The 18,075-nt window shown below is 42.6% G+C and overlaps 1 long non-coding RNA gene across 1 annotated transcript; it reads left to right on the top strand.

The window, feature by feature from the left end:
• The first annotated feature begins 564 nt into the window (after positions 1–564).
• LOC143840754 (uncharacterized) lies at positions 565–15,570 on the top strand. The gene is made up of 3 exons (XR_013232380.1): positions 565–666; positions 8,183–8,701; positions 15,342–15,570. It is a non-coding gene; the product is annotated as an uncharacterized LOC143840754 (long non-coding RNA).
• Positions 15,571–18,075: the final 2,505 nt, after the last annotated feature.

The following is an 18,075-nucleotide window of genomic DNA, read 5'->3' as shown; positions in this document are numbered from 1 at the left end:
TTTAGTAGTCCACCAAGGACTAAGAATGTAATTTGTAGGGTTGTAGCAGTCATTTTAGTATGGGTGGCATGTTGATGGCAGAAAGTACCACCAAGTTGAAACCCCATAATATTTTCAAGGCAAGATATGGACAGAGGCAGTTTGCCATTGTCTGCTCTTACAAGGAACTCCACGCTTCCCCTTAAGTTTATTGTGGTATACTTCTCCGTCTTCTAGTGAGATTTCTGCCTTCTGTCTCTTATTGTGTGTGTGCATGTTTGCATTCAATTAACTCCGACATGCTTTTGCACTGCAGTGTTTTCAAAAACTCCTTGACATGCATTATTAATGTTACCTCATCAAAGGCTCCCAGAGATATCTTTCTATTTTTAAAGAATAAGCAATGTTTATTGCAATTTAAATTGAGATTGAGTGAACTGCTAGGAAAGAGGGGGGAAATGATTGCATAGAACCACAGGGACTATGTTAGGAAACAAGAGGTAATTGCTCATGCCAGCTAATTCTGAAATTCTCTCCTTTCAACAGCAGGATCCTTGGGTTTTAATGTAGAAATCCTACAAAGAGCTGGGACCCATTATTAGTTCAGGTGACAACTTCAGTCTGTTGGACCACCTTAATCAGGTCAATCTCATCAATGCCATGTTGTATGTGTTAGTGGAAGTAATGGTATGCTACATGTTTCTATCTTCTCCTGATCCTTATTACGTTCACTTAAATGTTATTAATCTACATTAAACTTTACCTACTTAATGGTTTTTTAGCACGTTATCCATAGTGACTTAATATACTCTTTAATTTGTATCAGTTAAACTCTTGAGTCTGTGCTTTTCTACCGGGTGGCATCTTTTCCCACTGGGATGATAAACAATTGCTCTGTTCATCTCCTTGACTTTAGTTCCATTTTCACCTAATGATTACCAAGGTGTTTGGTTGGCTCTACCAGTTTGGAACAGTCTCTGTAGGGAAGTGTTTTTGTGTATGTATGTGTGTGTTTTTTTAAGATTTGGAAACTACCCATTTGAACACTCTACTGAAGCATGATCTACGGTAACTTAGGTGACAAGGAAACCTGCTGGGTCTTAAAAGGTGCCTTTAAAAAAAAAACTATACATGGGTTCCATGTCTAGGCATGGAATAGTGGTCACAGTGGTGGGCATGTAGTTGTGAATTTCCTGCATCTGCAGGGAGTTGGACCAGATGAGCCAGGAGGTTACTTCTAACTCTATGATTCCATGATTCTACCATAATGCTACATTTGGGCCTACTGCAGGGGGATTAGATAGAAGATGAAGAGTTCAAATACCAGCTTATTTGACCTCCAGTGCATTTCAGGAGTTCATTTGGTCTTGCTATGCCCTACTCCATCTCTACTCCATTTGATTGTGTGGAGCACAACAAATTGTGGCAAGTTCTTAAAGAGATGGGAATACCAGAGCATCTTATTTGTCTCTTGAGAAATTTATATGCAGGTCAAGAAGCAACAGTGAGAACTGAACATGGAATCACTGATTGGTTCAAAATTGAGAAAGACTGTATACTGTCGCTTTGCCTATTTAACTTGTATGCGGAGCACATCATGAGAAAGGCGGGATTAGAGGAGTCACAAATTGGGATCAAGATTGCAGGGAGAAATATCAACAACCTCAGATATGCAGATGATACCACTCTAATGGCAGAAAGCGAAGAGGAACTAAAGAGCCTGTTGATGCGGGTGAAGGAGGAGAGTGCAAAAGTTGGCTTGAAACTCAACATCAAGAAAACAAAGATCATGGCATCTGGCCCTCTGAATTCCTGGCAAATAGATGGGGAAGAAATGGAGACAGTGACAGATTTTATTTTCCTGGGCTCCAAGATCACTGCAGATGGGGACTGCAGCAAAGAAATTAAAAGATGCTTGCTCCTGAGGAGGAAAGCTATGGGAAATCTAGACAGCATCCTAAAAAGCAGAGACCTCACCCAGCCAACAAAAGTGCGTTTAGTCAAGGCTATGTTATTCCCACTTGCAATGTATGGCTGTGAAAGTTGGACCATAAGGAAGGCCGAGTGTCAAAGAATTGAGGCTTTTGAACTCTGGTGCTGGAGAAGACTCTTGCTAGTCCCTTGGACTGCAAGGCGAACAAACCGGTCAGTCCTAGAGGAGCTCAGCCCTGACTGCTCCTTAGAAGGCCAGATCCTGAAGATGAAACTCAAATACTTTGACCACCTCGTGAGAAGGAAGGACTCCCTGGAGAAGAGCCTAATGCTGGGAGCGATCGAGGGCAAAAGAAGAAGGGGACAACAGAGAATGAGGTGGCTGGATGGAGTCACTGAAGCAGTAGGTACAAACTTAAATGGACTCCGGGGAATGATAGAGGACAGGAAGGCCTGGAGGATCATTGTCCATGGGGTCGCGATGGGTCAGATACGACTTCGCACCTGACAACAACAACAACAACAACAACAACATACATTGGTGGTGATAGAAAGTTCTGTTAGGATTGCCAGCCCTTCTTGGCCACCAGTGGAGGAGGGCAGGGCTGCCAAATTCAGGTTGGGAAACTCCTGGAGATTTGGGGATGGAGCCTGAGGAGGACAGGAATCTCAGTTCGGTACAATGTCATAGAGTCTGTCCTCCATTTTCTCCAGGGGAACTGATTTATGGAAAGAAGATGTAATTCCAGTAGATCTCCAGGTCCCACACTTTCCTAGTTAACTCGCAGCTGGAATAGCAATCCTGTAGAGTTTTCAAGGCAAGAGACTAACAGGTGGTTTGGTATTGCCTTTATCTGCATTGATCTGGAATTCCTTGGTGGTCTCCCATCCAAGGATTGGCCAAGTACCAGCCTGCTTATCTTCCAAGATCTGATGAGATCAGTAGACCATCTGTCTACTGACAGGGAATGGTAGAGGACAGGAAGGCCTGGAGGATCATTGTCCATGGGGTCGCAATGGATTGGACACGACTTTGCACATAACAACAACAACACTCCATCCCACCAAACAACAGCAAAGGAACAGCAGGAGAATCTACACACTGTGATCTTTTAGAGAAATAAAAAGGCAACTGACATTATAGCTTACGTGGTCCCAACCATGACCTTAGCTCAAGAGGGACAGACCTATACTCACCTCATTTGTTAAGCTCTCTGGTACTTCTTTGGCCATTTGAACCTGTCTTTAAATTTGGATCCATATATGTCTTGCATTCCTCTCTCAAATTGTACAAAATATCCCAGGTTTTTGGGACAGAGGATATCATGTCTGTCACTTTCATGGGTTCATGTTTCCCCTTCACATCCAGTTCTGTCCCTGCTTACTACTAATTTTGCCAACATCTCCAGTCAATCCCTACAAGCACAACTTCCCCACCAACTCCTCTCCAGCTTCTGAAATAGCTGGTAACTCCTTCCTGTTACTGAACTTCTGTTGTAACCACCCTTCCTACACAAGAAGGCAAGTGAAATAAGGGGAAGGTAAGTGGTTCAGCTATGTGGAAGGTAAAATGCATGAGGACAGGTAAGAGGTCAACTGTAGACCTTGATAGCATGGCAAAACCTTGATCTACCTCTGAAGAGTAACATGACAGAATTGTAAAAAAACACCAGAGAGAGGAGCAGCAACAGACCAAAAGAGCAGGACAGGCTGCCAAAATCTAGTTGTTTCCTGTCTATGTGTCCTTGCCTATAGCAGTATCATTAGTGTGCCTTTCAATTTCATTTGGAGTGAATTGCTTTCAGTGGCTTTCCACCTTTAGGATTGGCAGTAATGAGATCAAACTATTGACAGATGTGACCCGACATCAGACCCAAAGTTTGAAAGCCATCACCAAGACTTATACATGCCTATTTTTTTGTCAACAAAAGCAAAGCAGATTTGGATGTGGACATGCAGCACGCGGGAGGCTCTCCAACATACTGGGATCTGGAGAATCTAAGGAGAATGCCTGATACTTCTAAAGTATCTACATAATCTTCCATGATATTTAACATACATACATATAAACATATGTGCCATCAAGTTGGAACTGACTTAAGATGACCCCAGCAAGGAATTTTCAAGTCAAGTAAGAAGCAGAGGTTGTTTGCCATTGCATTCCTCTGCCCATACTGATCTGATCTGATTGGGATATACCAGGTCAGCATCCCTCCCATAGTGAAGATAGTGAAGAAGTTAAAAACAGAGGTACATTTTTAACTTATTAGAAAATGTATATGCCAGTCCTCTGGAGACCTGTTCAAAGTTGCTTATAAGGTACAATGAATTAAACCATCATAAGACTAACAGTATAAAAACAATCCAAGAGCATAAAATACAGTATAAATATCACTCAGATGGCTAAAATGATATTCATAAAATAGTTCTGTCTAGAAGAAGATGGTAACAGCAGGTTTTTTTTTTGGGGGGGGGGGAAGTTGGAACTCCTTAGTTAAAAACTACTGAGAAGGCATTTTATAGCCTGATGCCTAAAGGAAGGTAAGATAGGAGCTTCAAAATGGAGGGCATTCCACAGGCAAGGTGTCACTGCTGAAAAGGCCCTGTCTCTAACCTCACATCTGTAGGTAAGAGCAAAGAAAAGGGCTTAGGAAAAGAATTTTAATAGATAATAGATAAGTCTGGTCGATAAGTGTGCTGCCCTTCAAACCTCCATCCAATCCCCAGATCTAGGTGGGAGAGGGCTAGGGTGGAACCATTGCTGATGCTCTGCAATGCCAGGTCAATTAACAACAAATCCTCGACCTTGTGGGATTATTTCATAAGGCACAATGTTGACATGGCCTGCACGACTGAGACCTGGGCATGGGAGGGTGAAACTATTGCCCTGAAAGATCTGGCTCCACCCAGGTTTTTGATCCTTCATCGGCCGTGGATTTGTGGTAGGAGAGGGGGTGGTGATCCTGGTCCAGGAAGCTCACTCCTAGAGGGTTCTTCCAGTGCCATCAATTCTGGGGGTTGAATGTGTTCGCCTAGGTTGGGGGTTGGTTTAGTACTTGGCCCCCCTGGTTCGTGTACCACTCACCCATGACACCTCTGGATGCCCTGCCAGGCCTGCTGGAGGAGGCGGCTGCCTGGGCATTGCAGTTCCCTAGACTCCTGATTCTAGGTGACCACAGTGTCCACACAGATGTGCCATCCCCAGGATTTAGCTTGGACTTGGTGTTAGCCATGGCTAACCAAGCTTCTCACAATTTGTTGCTGACTCCACACATCAGGCTAGCCATATTCTTGATCTGATCTTTGGCACAGGGGTAGAGGTGGAACTGGTGATGAGTATTCTTATCCCATGGTGAGACCAGAGTGCCTTGAAAGCTCAGCTGAGGTACCACCCCCTCCTCATTTGGATGATGGTCACATTTTAGCCTGTTTGCAGAGACTTTTGGAATCTGAGGGAATCCTGAATGCTCTACAGTAGTGGTCCCCAACCTTTTCCAGGCTGGGGACTGGTGGCACCAGGGAGGACGATTGCCCAGCTGCTCATGCCGCGCGTACGCGGCCCTGCTTCCCTCTTGCCCATCTCCCACAGTAAGAAGCTTTCCGGGCTGCAAGCTTGCAGCCTGGGTAGTTTCTTACTGCGGGGGGGGGGGGCGGGGAGCAGGAGCCACGGCCCAGTGCCAGGGCCTTCGCGGCCCAGTGGTTGGGGACCAGTGCTCTACAGGACCCTATGCCCTCTGGTGCCTTGTTGGCAGCTTTGGTGGACTGCCAGTCCCACATTATGTCCGCAGTTGATTATATCCTAAGCACGCTCTCCGCCCTCACCTCAAGCAGGCTCTGTGGTACTCCGAGGAGCTTAATGAGACAAAGAGGGATGTGAGATGGATAGAGCGAGTATGGTATAAAACTCGTGACAAGGTGGCAACAATATCTCATCACACGCTTACGAGGGCATATGAGATGGTGGTGACAGTGGCAAAATCTGAATTCTTTGCTGCCGAAATCATCTGCTATCTCTCGCCTGGCACAATTATCTAGGGTAGTCCAATCTCTTACTGCCCTCAAGGAACTGACACCAAAATAGTAATAAATTGGATTTGAGCTGTGAGCCATTAACAAGCTTTTTTTGCGGAAAAAGTCTTGTCGCTCTGCTGGGACTGGGCTAGGAAGATTACTAATCCAGACATTGCCAGTTAACATATTCTGGGGCAAGGGTGACTGCTGTGGTAGGGTTGAAGAGATGATATGGGAGTTGCTGTCGATAGATGTGCTAGATTTTTCTCCACCATTATGGGTTTATGTACTGGGGTTTTATGTGATTTTAATGTTTTATGTAAATCGCCACAAGCTGGATGGGCCAAGAGTAGTGGCGAATAAATATAAATAAATTGATACCCGACATAAAATCGGAAACCCCTTATTTCTTTCTTCTCCTTTCTATCTTTTGTCATGTTTTCTTTCTTGGATTCTTTTTCTTTCATTTTTGTATTATGCTTTAAAAGCTTTAATAACAGTTATGTAAATAGCTAGGACTATTTGCCCTTCCCTCTGTCTATATATTGTTATCCCAACCTTTCTCCAAGAACCAACAGAGTAGCAAAGGAAATTCTTCCCTCCCCATTTGGTCCTCCTAAGTATCCTGTGGGGTCAGTTAGGCTGAGAGTGTGTGCTAGTCAAAGGTCAACCAGTGATTTTTGTGGGTGAGTAGGGGTTTAAGCTCAGGTCCTTCCTAGCCTGATACTGCAGCTACTACATTGCAGTTCCCTGAACCCATGAATTCAGTTCTAGCAATTTCCCCTCCGAAAGTCACAAATCACAAATGTTAATTGCATGACCCCCCATCTCTCTCACACAAACACACTGTTTTCAGTGTTCTGTGAGGAAGACAAAAAATGATTCCCAGACCAGGGAGTTCCTACCATCAGCTCCAGAGTTACTGTCCCTCTTTGCACCTTTCCCCCTCCTCCGTAAGAAGACAAGGGCCTGAATGTTACCCACAGGGGGGAAATGGAGGAGGGTATATGGTTTTCTGACACCATGTTGTCACACTGTGCATTTACATGTCCCTGAAAACTCTTTAACTAATTTTATGATCTGAGGAAAGAAGAAATTCCCCTCATTTGAGAAACCACACAATACTCATTAGTGAATATGGGCTGCCATCTGCTGGTTGTACTGAGGAAATTCTTTCCTGGCAAAAACAATTTTTGGTCTGTAGTAGTAAATAAAAGTTAGAGTCCAGGGGCAGCTTTAAGACCAACAAAGTTATATTCAAGAAGTGTACAGAAGCTTATACCTTGAATAAACTCTTTTTTTTTGGTCTAAAAGGTGCTGCAGGATTCTAACTTTGTCCCATTAAAACAATTGACCCTCATATTATAAAATCTATTCACAGTGTATTTTATGCTAAAAGAGCTTGGAATTGCTTCTGAATGCTTCATTATTGATGGAAGTCCATGTCACTTGAGTTGCAGAAATCCCCCCCCCCCGGAGCAAAATTAAACAATTGAAGCCGTATCTGTCTCCTTTGGATCTGGCCACAGTGATCCATGCAAAGGTTACTTCCATACTGGATTACTGTAACGAGTTCTACGTTGAATTTCCTCCAGGAATTATGATTGACCCAGAATCTAGTGGTGCAGATTCTGATCAGGATCCCTTGCCATGCATCCATCCATTCAATGGTCCACCACTTGCACTGGCTATTAGTGGAGTACCAGAATACAATCAAAGTTTTGTTTTTGAATTTTAAGGCCTTACATGGTCTGGAACCATTGTACCTGCAAGACCACATCCTCCCAAGTATCCCAAGGAAAACATGGTGACAGGGGTCCAGCTTCCTGGCCCTCAACTTCCCTGATGGTCATCAACAAAGTTTAGGGGTGTTTTCAGTCCTGGCCCCAACCTTCTGGGATGCCCTTCTGATGGAAACCCTGTGGTCTCTCTTGCAGTTCTGCAGAAACTGCAAAACTATCCCATCAGGCATTCAAGGGAGGAGGTAGGCGGGTAGGCTTTAATTTCCTCCTGAATCTTTGACTCCTCAGTTAATGATTCTAGATGCTTCACCTCTTTTAGATAGTCACCATATTGGGTAGGTTGGGTGGGAAATGGGTTTTAATTCTTTTATTGTTATTTATTTGTACTTAATGTTTTAACTGTGCTTTAAAATTCTTTGTAAGCTTCTCCAAGCCTGCCTTTAGGTGGGATGGGTGTGGTAAAAATCTAAAGTATATAAAAAATAAGAATGCTTATACCAGCACTCTTTCCTTTGCAGAGGTACAGCTCCATAACTGCAGACTGGAGAATGTTGTTGATGATCTGCTGGGTAATGTATTCATTTATAAACCAGTAGGTTGTCTGGTTCTGGAGAAGGATTTCATGGGCAGCAAAAGTCACAAACAAGGAAATACTAGAGTGCATGAAGCCTGCTATAACACTGGAAGGCAAAATCACAAAACTCTGGCTCACTTACGTTGGCCATATCATGCGATCCAACTCATTGGAGAAAACAATTATGCCGGGATTGGTCAGTGGTAAAACGAAACCAGAATGACAAAGAACACCATGGTTCAATACGATCAAAATGGACACTGGCCAGAGCATTATTCAACTAAAAGAAGTGATGCAAGATTTAACACCATGGCGACATTTGAATCATAGGATCACCAAATGTCACACATCATCAGGTTGTCCTACACTGGCTTCTGTGGAGCTACCTAAATGCCACTGCAACAAATGCAACTTCAGTTGTGCTGAATTAATATAAAGTATACTTGGAGGCTGTGATTTAAAGGTCAGCATAAATGAAGCATAGAGAAATCTGAACTTTACCCCTCCTATGCCTTCTACCTCCTCAATTCTGTTTATCTTGGTGGACTCCCTTCTGGTTCCAGAGCCCCACCAGGAGGACAGCTATAGCCTCATATATATGATGTTTCACCAGACATGTAGAGGGGGCATGGGACTCATTCAGTGTACTGGTCCTGGCTATATCTGTGAACAAGTCACTGCGCTCTTTTCTTGCCATATGTGGTCAACTAATGTGGCTGCAGTGCTTACACACATGCAGACTGTATGTGGGTAGACCAGGGTCCAGAATAAAAGACCCTGGGTAGACCAGGGTCCAGAATAAAAAAAACCCTAATACTATATAGGCAACACAGTATGTAATTCTGTGCTAACTTATTTGTAAACGAGCCCCATTAAACACAGTTGACTTCCCTCTGAGTAGGCATGCATAGATAATGACCATTGCAATGCATCATCATTCAGTCTGTATATATTTTACCTTGAGATGACCTTGGCAACAATGGGCTAAGCTGACCTGAAGGAGGAAGCAAATGGAATTAGAAAGTTCCCCCTTTGCATTTATTTACACAACCTTGACCGTTATAAAAATCTTTCAACAGATTGATTGGATCTGCCATGTTCCTGTTTGTTCCACTTTAATTAATCACCCCCACTCTCTTTAAGGCCCCAGTTTCGGATCGTCATGCCGAGAGCCTTGTTTGAAAGTTGAATTCCTGCTTGGACATTTGGCTCATTTCTTTCAATTAGTTCAGCTGCTTTTCACCCCTAGCTTTCTGTCATTTGCATTACAATAAGAGGAAAGTCACTGCTAGCCCATGCTGGCACCCAGCCAGGGAGATGGCGTAACCCCACTGTGTTGGTGTGTGTTTGCATTATTTCTGTCAGCGGGAAGAGAGCAGTCAGCTGGAGCTGTTTCCTCTATTTGGAAATCCCTCTGAGAGGATTAAAGGAGTATTTTCATATTTTACAAAAGGGCCGGGAACAGCTGTTGAGATCCAGATGAATGAATCCTGGACCAATAAAGGAGACACACATTTTGTGCCTGTTGACAGGGAGAGTTTCCCCATCTGCCTTTCCCATGGTTATTCTGTCAGCAATCACACTTTGTGTTACTAAGTGGCCGGGCCATTTGATGTCACAGTTCAGAATTCTGACTTTCTCCTAAAGATCTACTGTGCAATGCTGAACAATTGCAACCTTCTAATCCAATAGACTCCTAAAATCTTAGGACACTGTTTCAGATTGTGCTGTGTACAGCATGTAAAGCGAGTTTCAGATGTTACAGTGTCACATACCAGGAGTCTTGCAACAATGGATATCAACAGCATAGGCTGCCCTAATTTTTCCAGATGACATATTGTCTTAAAGGTAGCGATCCCCAACCTGTGGGCTGTGGACCACATGTGGTCCATCGACTACTTGGAGGTGGGCCGCGAAGGACGACTTCTCCCCCCCCCCGGCCCTTTACTTCATCCCCCCCGGCCCTTTACAACACACTTCGGGTGTCATTGTCTCCCATCACTCCCAGATGGGACTGTCTCGTTTCAGAGAAACAAGCTAAGGGTTCCCATTGATTTGTCATTGTTATGAGTTAAAATTTCCATGAAAATAAAATGTTCCTTATGTTCATTGTTGTGACGTGTCTGTATCTTATTTTGAAGGGATGTTTAAACATTACTATAGCGATCAGAGAGCATTAGGGCAGTGGTTGAGAGTAGAGGAGTAAACTACACCCCCACCGGGCCTCAGTAAAATTGTCAAGCGTTGAGTGGTCTCCGGTGATAAAAAGGTTGGGGACCACTGCTTAAAGGGATAACACATGTATTTTGCACATATATACAGCCTCTTTACATACCACCCTGCCCTCAATTTTTTAGGGTTTAGATTAATGTTTGCCATCAAGTTACAGCCAACTAAAGGAAGCCACATAGGGTAGGATTTCTCAACCAAGGTTTTGTGATATATATATTATATATATTTGTCATATATATATATATGATAAAGGTAAAGGTATCCCCTGTGCAAGCACTGGGTCATGTCTGACCCTTGGGGTGATGCCCTCTAGCGTTTTCATGGCAGACTCAATGCGGGGTGGTTTGCCATTCCCTTCCCCAGTCATTACCATTTTACCCCCCAGCAAGTTGGGTACTCATTTTACTGACCTCAGAAGGATGGAAGGCTGAGTCAAGCTTGAGCCGGCTGCTGGGATCAAACTCCCAGCCTCATGGTCAGAGCTTCAGACAGCATGTTGGCTGCCTTACCACCCTGCGCCACAAGAGGCAGGATTTGTTTAGCATTTATTGTGTGATTTGACCGTATTGGTCATGTTGATCTCCCCCCCCCCATGACTAATAATGGGACTGGAGAGGATGGGAAGGGGAGGGGCCCTTGTTGGGCATGTACTCACAGCTGTGCTTCCCAACCATATTCTGCATGATTCTGGGATTTTATGAAGCCTGAAGAATATTTCAGGGATTTCTCAATGGTAAAGAAGTTGAGAAAGGCTATTATAGGATTTTCAAGGCAAGAATCATTCAAGGTGGTTTGCCATTTTCTACCTCTGCACAACAATAGACTTCCTTAGTGGACTTCCATCCGAGTACTAACCAGGGCCAACGCTCCTTAGCTCCTGAGATCTGAAAAGACTGGGTTATCTTGTGTATTCAAGATGAAAATAGAAAATAATTCTACTTAGAAGACCTTTAATTCTCAGTAGGAATATGGCATCAGTTGAAAGCCACAGCAGAAAAAATATTGAAGTAGTGACTGTGATATAGAAGGTTGTATCCTGATCAGCAGTTACCAGCAGTCTCAGTGCACTTTCAGATATAAGTGTCTCCCATGACTTGTACCTGAAATTTCTGGCTGTATTGATAGGTCAATGGGAATTTCAGAATTCTGGATCAAAGAAAGTGTAATTTAATTAGTTTCAGAAATTTATGTCCAATAAAATTGGCACCACTCCAGTTTTCCAATGCACGCAAGTGCACCAGCCGAGGCCGAGGCGGATTCCATAAGAACTGGGATACAAATCCAGTAAATGTAGAATTAAAACTGCTGCTTCTCCTTTAGAAAGGTCTTGGAAATGGTTAACATCTGTGCTTTTTAGATTTAAAAAAATGGTCCTGATAGTTGTGCCAAGGTTGTGCCATGTCAATCAAGCAGAAAAGAGAAAGGCTATGGAGAGGAGTGAGACTAGCCAATCTTATTCTTTCTCCACTCTTCTCTTTCAGTGTGCTTTTCTTTAGAGGTATTCAGCAACTCAGATCTTCACACACATAAGAATTGCCTTGCTGGTCTTACTAATGGTTCATGTAGTCCAAGTTTATTTCCCGTCTCTAGCAATGTTCAAGCAAATGCCTTAGAAAACAGGGACATGATGTCAGATTTCCACAATAGGTGGCTAGTCTTATAGATTACCTGTAAACCTTCAAAATGGCTGCTAAATCAACAGTTCCCTTCCCCCAATATCCCAATTCTCTTCTCAATAAGATTTTTATACAGTGGAATTTAGGCCAATAGTGTTGATAGTTATGATTCTGTTTAGGTCCAGAATGATTTTTTAAAAAACTTGCTCTTGAGATCCATCAGGTATCACCTCATTTGCATGGCTTCTCGATCATCATACACCATGGTATAAAATTACTTGGATTGATTTAGAATGCCCAAATTCTGCATTCTTTGGAGGGCGGGGGAAAAACTCATCTTCTCTATTTCAGTATTATTGTGAAATATATTCGCCTATCTAGTTTGTGGCTTTAGCCGCTTGACATTTAACAAACTCCAGTGGCATATTGCTCACACTAAATGGAATATTCTCAGTCCATAAAGGATTAAGAAAAAATGAAGATGACAGCTCAGAGACTAGTTAAGAAGTCTCTAAGAAACTAATTAGCATTATAACAGAGAACAGTAAATTGTAGCTAACAATTAAACTGAAACTTCCAATGGAAAATCCAGCAGTCCCATGGGACAACTTTCAGTATATTATAGCTGAAGGGGAAACTAATGAACTTTCCTTCATCATATTGAACTGGCATAATTATGCACCTCCATTACAGCTCTCTGTATTCAGAACATTTCCATCTTTATGAGAACGTTTACGTATCTTTAAGCCTTTCATGGCCAAGTGACTGGCTGTGTGTGGCATTGCTAATTTTAGAGAGGCAAACTTGGCTTTTAGCAGCCTGTTCTTGCCTTAATGCCAAGATGGGATCACTTAATAAACCAATTGGACTATTCTATTTGGGTACAACATTGTTCTGAATGGATAAGTGTGGATATAATCATTATAGCTCCAGCCCAGCTAGAGGTATCCATGCATAGGTACCTATATCCTCTGAAGAGCATTACACTTGGCAAATTCCAACAAGCTAGTCATCCCTGGCCCCAAGGAAGTATGTCTGGCCTCATCCATGGCCAGGACATTTTCAATCCTGGCCCCCACTTGGTTGAATGAGTTCCCTGAGATCAGAGCCCTGCTGGAATTGTGTCAGTAGATGGAGCTCTTCTGCCAAGCATTTGGTTGATGTGTACAAAAGAGGGCTGGCCGAATGGAATGGTCCAAACTAGAAAAAAAATAACCAATTGGATGGTATACAAATGTAATCTTTTTGGTTATAATTAATTCAATTTATTGTGTAGATATTTCCTTCATATCTATGATGTACAAACATAAACCAAAACGGATAAGCACAATTTTTTTTTCTTTTTCAATAGCCCTTTTTCAAAGTTGTTTTCTTCCTCAGTTGTTTTTATCATATAAATAGTCCCTCAGGGTCAATGTTTCATGGAGGTTTCTTTACTGCTCTATGGCTGTGAAAACTGTGGTTTTTATTAATTATTTATGTTTCATGTGGAAAGATTGTTGTAGACCACCCTGAGCTGCAAGGAAGGGTGGTATATAAATATAATGAAATGATAATGGAAGCAAGATGCTGAGCCTACCAAAACCATCCATAATACACAAATGAATGATGTGTACAAAGTTTCTAGCTGGATCTAGCATTTAGGTCCACATAGACATTGTGTCACTTAGATCCTCAGTGATGGTACTGCATGTGTTTGGAAGGGGAGTCTGCAAAGGGGGTCGGTCCCCTCTGCTTTCCCCATGGTTAGACAATAGCATTGTTATCCATGACCTGACCAAGTCTATGTACACATTTCCCCAACAGCTGAATCAAGTCTAAAAGGCAACATCTGAATGTTGGGTTCTTCCGTGTGACTGGTGATATATGTGCAGATGAACTAAAGAAAATGCACACAATAAGATTGGCGCTAGTGCTTTAATCAATGATACAAATATCTTAAATAAATGTGTGCATGAAATGGATGGATGAGGTCATCCAGGGAGTGTGGCAATATCAATAAATGAATTACACTCAGGGCCTTTCTGCACAAGGACCAATGTTGCTAAATGTTTGCAGTATGCAGAAACACTATATTTAATAGTGGAATTTCGTCATTCCGCATACCTTTAATTCTAGTGGAATATTGATGTCCGAGTAGCGGTCTATTCATTCCCCACAGGTTTCCGGTCTCGCTGGAATCGCAACAAAGGAAGCGATATTTTTCCACATTTCTTCCTGCCCCTGGCCATCAATCAAACAGAATAGCCAATGAACTGTTGTGTTTGTACTCCCGATAAGCCTCTTTCCCTTTAAAAACTGTTTTTTAAAAACCCAGACACACAACAGTGAATATTGGTTCAATCATTGCCTCAGAAAGACCTTTTTTGCTGACGTAGGAGCTAGTGCTTAATCGTTTCCACGCTCTTCAAGTAACCCCCCCCCCCCTGGTTTGTGGCCAAAATTACAGGTGGCTGTATTGTGCTCGGAAACTTTAAAGACAATTGCAGAAAGGAGCTTTGTTTTACTGTTAAGCACTTCTGTGCAGGGACTTCAGACAGAGAACCCTCACTTATTTGTTGCTTTTGCCGGTTTAGGGGGGGGGAATGGGGAGGGGAAATGGCGGTCACGTCTCCAGAAGCTCAGGGGCAAGAGCAAGGGACGGACATTCTTTCTCCTGCTATTTTGAGAATACACATGTCTTCTGCTGATGTGTTGTGCTCAGAAGTGTAGCGTTTTTTTCAGGGTGAATCTACTTTTCTGGATTTCCCCCCAAGCACTATAAAATTCCGATAGTTGCAGGAGTTTGGCAGGAGTTTTGCGGTTTGTTTGCGACGTCATGCGGAACATTAAATTAATAGCATCTACGAAAGGTAAGATTTTGGCTACGTTTAAGTCATACAGAATGGCCCTCAGATCTCTCCCCCCACCCTTTATTGGGGCACAGTGCTCTAAAATGTGACCTGGTACTGCACTTTGTGAACATCATCCATGTGTGCACCCATTTCTTGAAACCCCCAACTGCGTTCACTACCCTCTGGGACTCCTTGTACCACTTCTTTTTTTCAATGAGCCTAAAACCCAAACAGATTCTAGAGCAAAGCAGCACTCTCACCAGACCCCATGCTGAGTCTGTTGCAGACAGTTGGACTTGGGATAGCTAACGATAGAAATGACCCTGCAGGAAAATCCGAGTTGGGAAAAGGAGACATTTTTCAATGCTCTGCACTTTTCTATTTATCATGGTGAAAACAAATATTTCTTCTCTGCTAACAGGTGCATCTGCTGTGCCTGACAGCTTGAGTTGCCGGCTGATTGAGGAGAATGCCAGCTTTGTCCTTGCATTTCACCCAGGACTGACATAGATCAATCACTCTAATGGGCAGACAGCCCAGCAATAGCTTCACTCAGCAGCAAGCCCACATTAGAGGTGGTAATAATGGCATCATGATCGACATCATGGGAACGAATGTCCTGCATTTCTAGAGTGAAGGTAGAAAATCTTTCTCGAGTTTGTTTGTTTTTTTAATTGTTTATTGGTCACAAAGCACAGTAATCTATCCTAAACATTGCATTGGCTGAAACATAGAATACAAGGGGAAGTATAAATAGAAAATATTAAGAACAGAAAATGGTTGCTTGGCAACCATTTCTGGCCCTCAGTGGTTCTTAACCACTGACTTGCTGCTTATCCCAGCAAGGCCTTTGGGACCTGTGCCAGTCAAGATATGTATGATTTTTAAAATACTTATACTGAATTTGCTTATTTTATCTTTTATCTATACCTGACTATGTTTTTTTTCTCCATGGAAAGGCAATTTAACAATGATACATTAAAAATCTGAGCCTTGTTTGATCAGAACAAAGTCCTATGAAAGAGTAAATATGTCAGTGTCAGAGTGTTTTCACACTGGAGCGAGCTGAAGGCTGGTGTTTAAGATGGGGCAGGTTGCTCTACCTCTTAGTGCACCTGCGTGGGGGAGCATTTAGCCCAGTGCACCTCGTCCTCCTTGGTTTTGTGCTTTCACATTGGAGCCAGGCAGCAAAGTTCCCAGTGCGGAAACAGTCTGATCAGTTTCAGTGTAATCATATTCTGCGTGTATGTGAAAGAAATCACATCTTTTATAATTATGGTAATTTTGGTTTTCCATGTGTTATAATGAAAACCCTCTGAACTATTTCTGCGTAAGTTAGTTGCCCTGAGTTTGATATTGTTCTTTTGTTTACTCCTAACCCAGAGCCCGGTAAAGCATTTGAGCAGCTCCTGATGTTTTTCCAAGCCTTTAGTTTGCTCCATCTTCAACCTGTTCCCTTTGAATTTTTGAGAATAGTCATGACAGTCTAGATAGCTGCCTCATGGGTGGAAAACCTATGTTTTCCTAGGCCTGCCCACATGATACCCATTTTCCTTTGCCTCGTCCCCTCAGCAGCCATTGCAAGCTGCCACCACCAGAGGGCCTTAAAATCATTGAGTGTAGTTATATTTTATAGCAATATACTAATCTATGTTATCAGGTTCTCTGAATTTCCAGCTTCCATTTTAAAATAGTTTCTTTTCATGGTAGAGATATGAGGGGGAAATCTTATTTCTGCCACAGAGTGGGATAGAGGCTTACTTTAAAAAAATGAAATCTTGGAATTCTTAGAACCTGTTATACATATTGTTATTAGGGATGAGCACGAACCAAACCACAAACCAGAACTCATCATAAATTTTGTCCTGTTTTTAGTTTGCAAACAGAAGTTCATGACGAATCTACTGTCATAAACTTCCATGAACTTTTAAAGCAATTTGCAGTGGTTTGTAGATAGAACAGAAAGCAGGGGTTTAAAAGTACTCTGAGTCCCTTGAAACCCCTGCTTTTTATTCCCTGAAAAATCTGCACAAACAGATGAGTGGCGGGGATCAGGCTGCTCCTAGCCACATGGCTGTTCTTCAGGCATTCTGCAAACCCCATTTAAAGGGACTATGGTCCCTTTTAATGGGGTGTGTGGCATCCACAAACTAGTTTGGTTTGCAAACAAGTTGGGGGGTTGTTACTTTTCACCGCAGAGTCTTGATTGTAATGCAGAGAGGGAGGAACTGATAATCTTTTAATTTTTTTATGTAATCCGCCGCAAGATGGCTCTCCAATAGCGGTGGAGAAGAAATCCAAATAATATTAATAACAATAACAACAACAACAATTCATTTAATAAGATTCTTTGCTCTAGTTCTGTAACTAGAATGTTACTCTGTTTTAGAGGGTGGGGGATTACTCCAGTTATTTTTCTTTGTTTGCCTTTTAAAAATGCTCTTTCCTCTGTATAAAAGTTCTGAAACCTAAGATTTCTTCAGAATCCCTTGGCATGTTTTCTAAGAGATGACAATGGATCCAATGGCTTGTGGTAAATCAGTTTGATTGCCATTGTGAAGCAAAAATGGCTCCCCCACCTTTTCTCCTTCACTGGTTTCCTGTCATAATCTCCGAGTGACAGGAGCTGTAAATCATGTACTGGTAGAGCATATGGTTCTTTGCTATAAGCCTGTGGCTTGTTCTGTCAGTGCAACTGAGGAGAACAAGACTTCAAAGTTCCTGCAGGTATGTCTCATGACATTTGATTCAATGCTGAACACAAAAAGTGACCTTCAGAGAGTATACTGCTTAATATAGAATCGTGGCCTTCGGTCTTTCCAGACTCAGGACCAATGAAGCATGGGACTCACTAAGCTCCAACCATGAGGCAGGAAGTCACACTGCATCAGATTCACATGCCAAGAAGAGGGGAAGCCGGTAATCACCTGTAGTGTTGAGGGTAGGACTACAAAACAGAACATGAGAGGTAGGGTGGGAAACACAAGCTAAAAATCAGAAGGTATGCAACAGTGAGGAGCAAGTCCAAGGCCAGAGTTAGGAAGGAATCATCTCTACCACTGTGTAACTTTGCTTAGCAACCCTACAGAAGACAACTAATGTCATGGCAGTTCTATAGGAGATTGTAATCTGCCAAGTGAGGTTCCATGGTCATT

This window comes from Paroedura picta, chromosome 6 (genome assembly GCF_049243985.1).
Source record: "Paroedura picta isolate Pp20150507F chromosome 6, Ppicta_v3.0, whole genome shotgun sequence".
Taxonomy (NCBI): domain Eukaryota; kingdom Metazoa; phylum Chordata; class Lepidosauria; order Squamata; family Gekkonidae; genus Paroedura; species Paroedura picta.
Note: the sequence above shows the minus strand (reverse complement) of the source record. Positions and strands in the feature narration are given on the sequence as shown.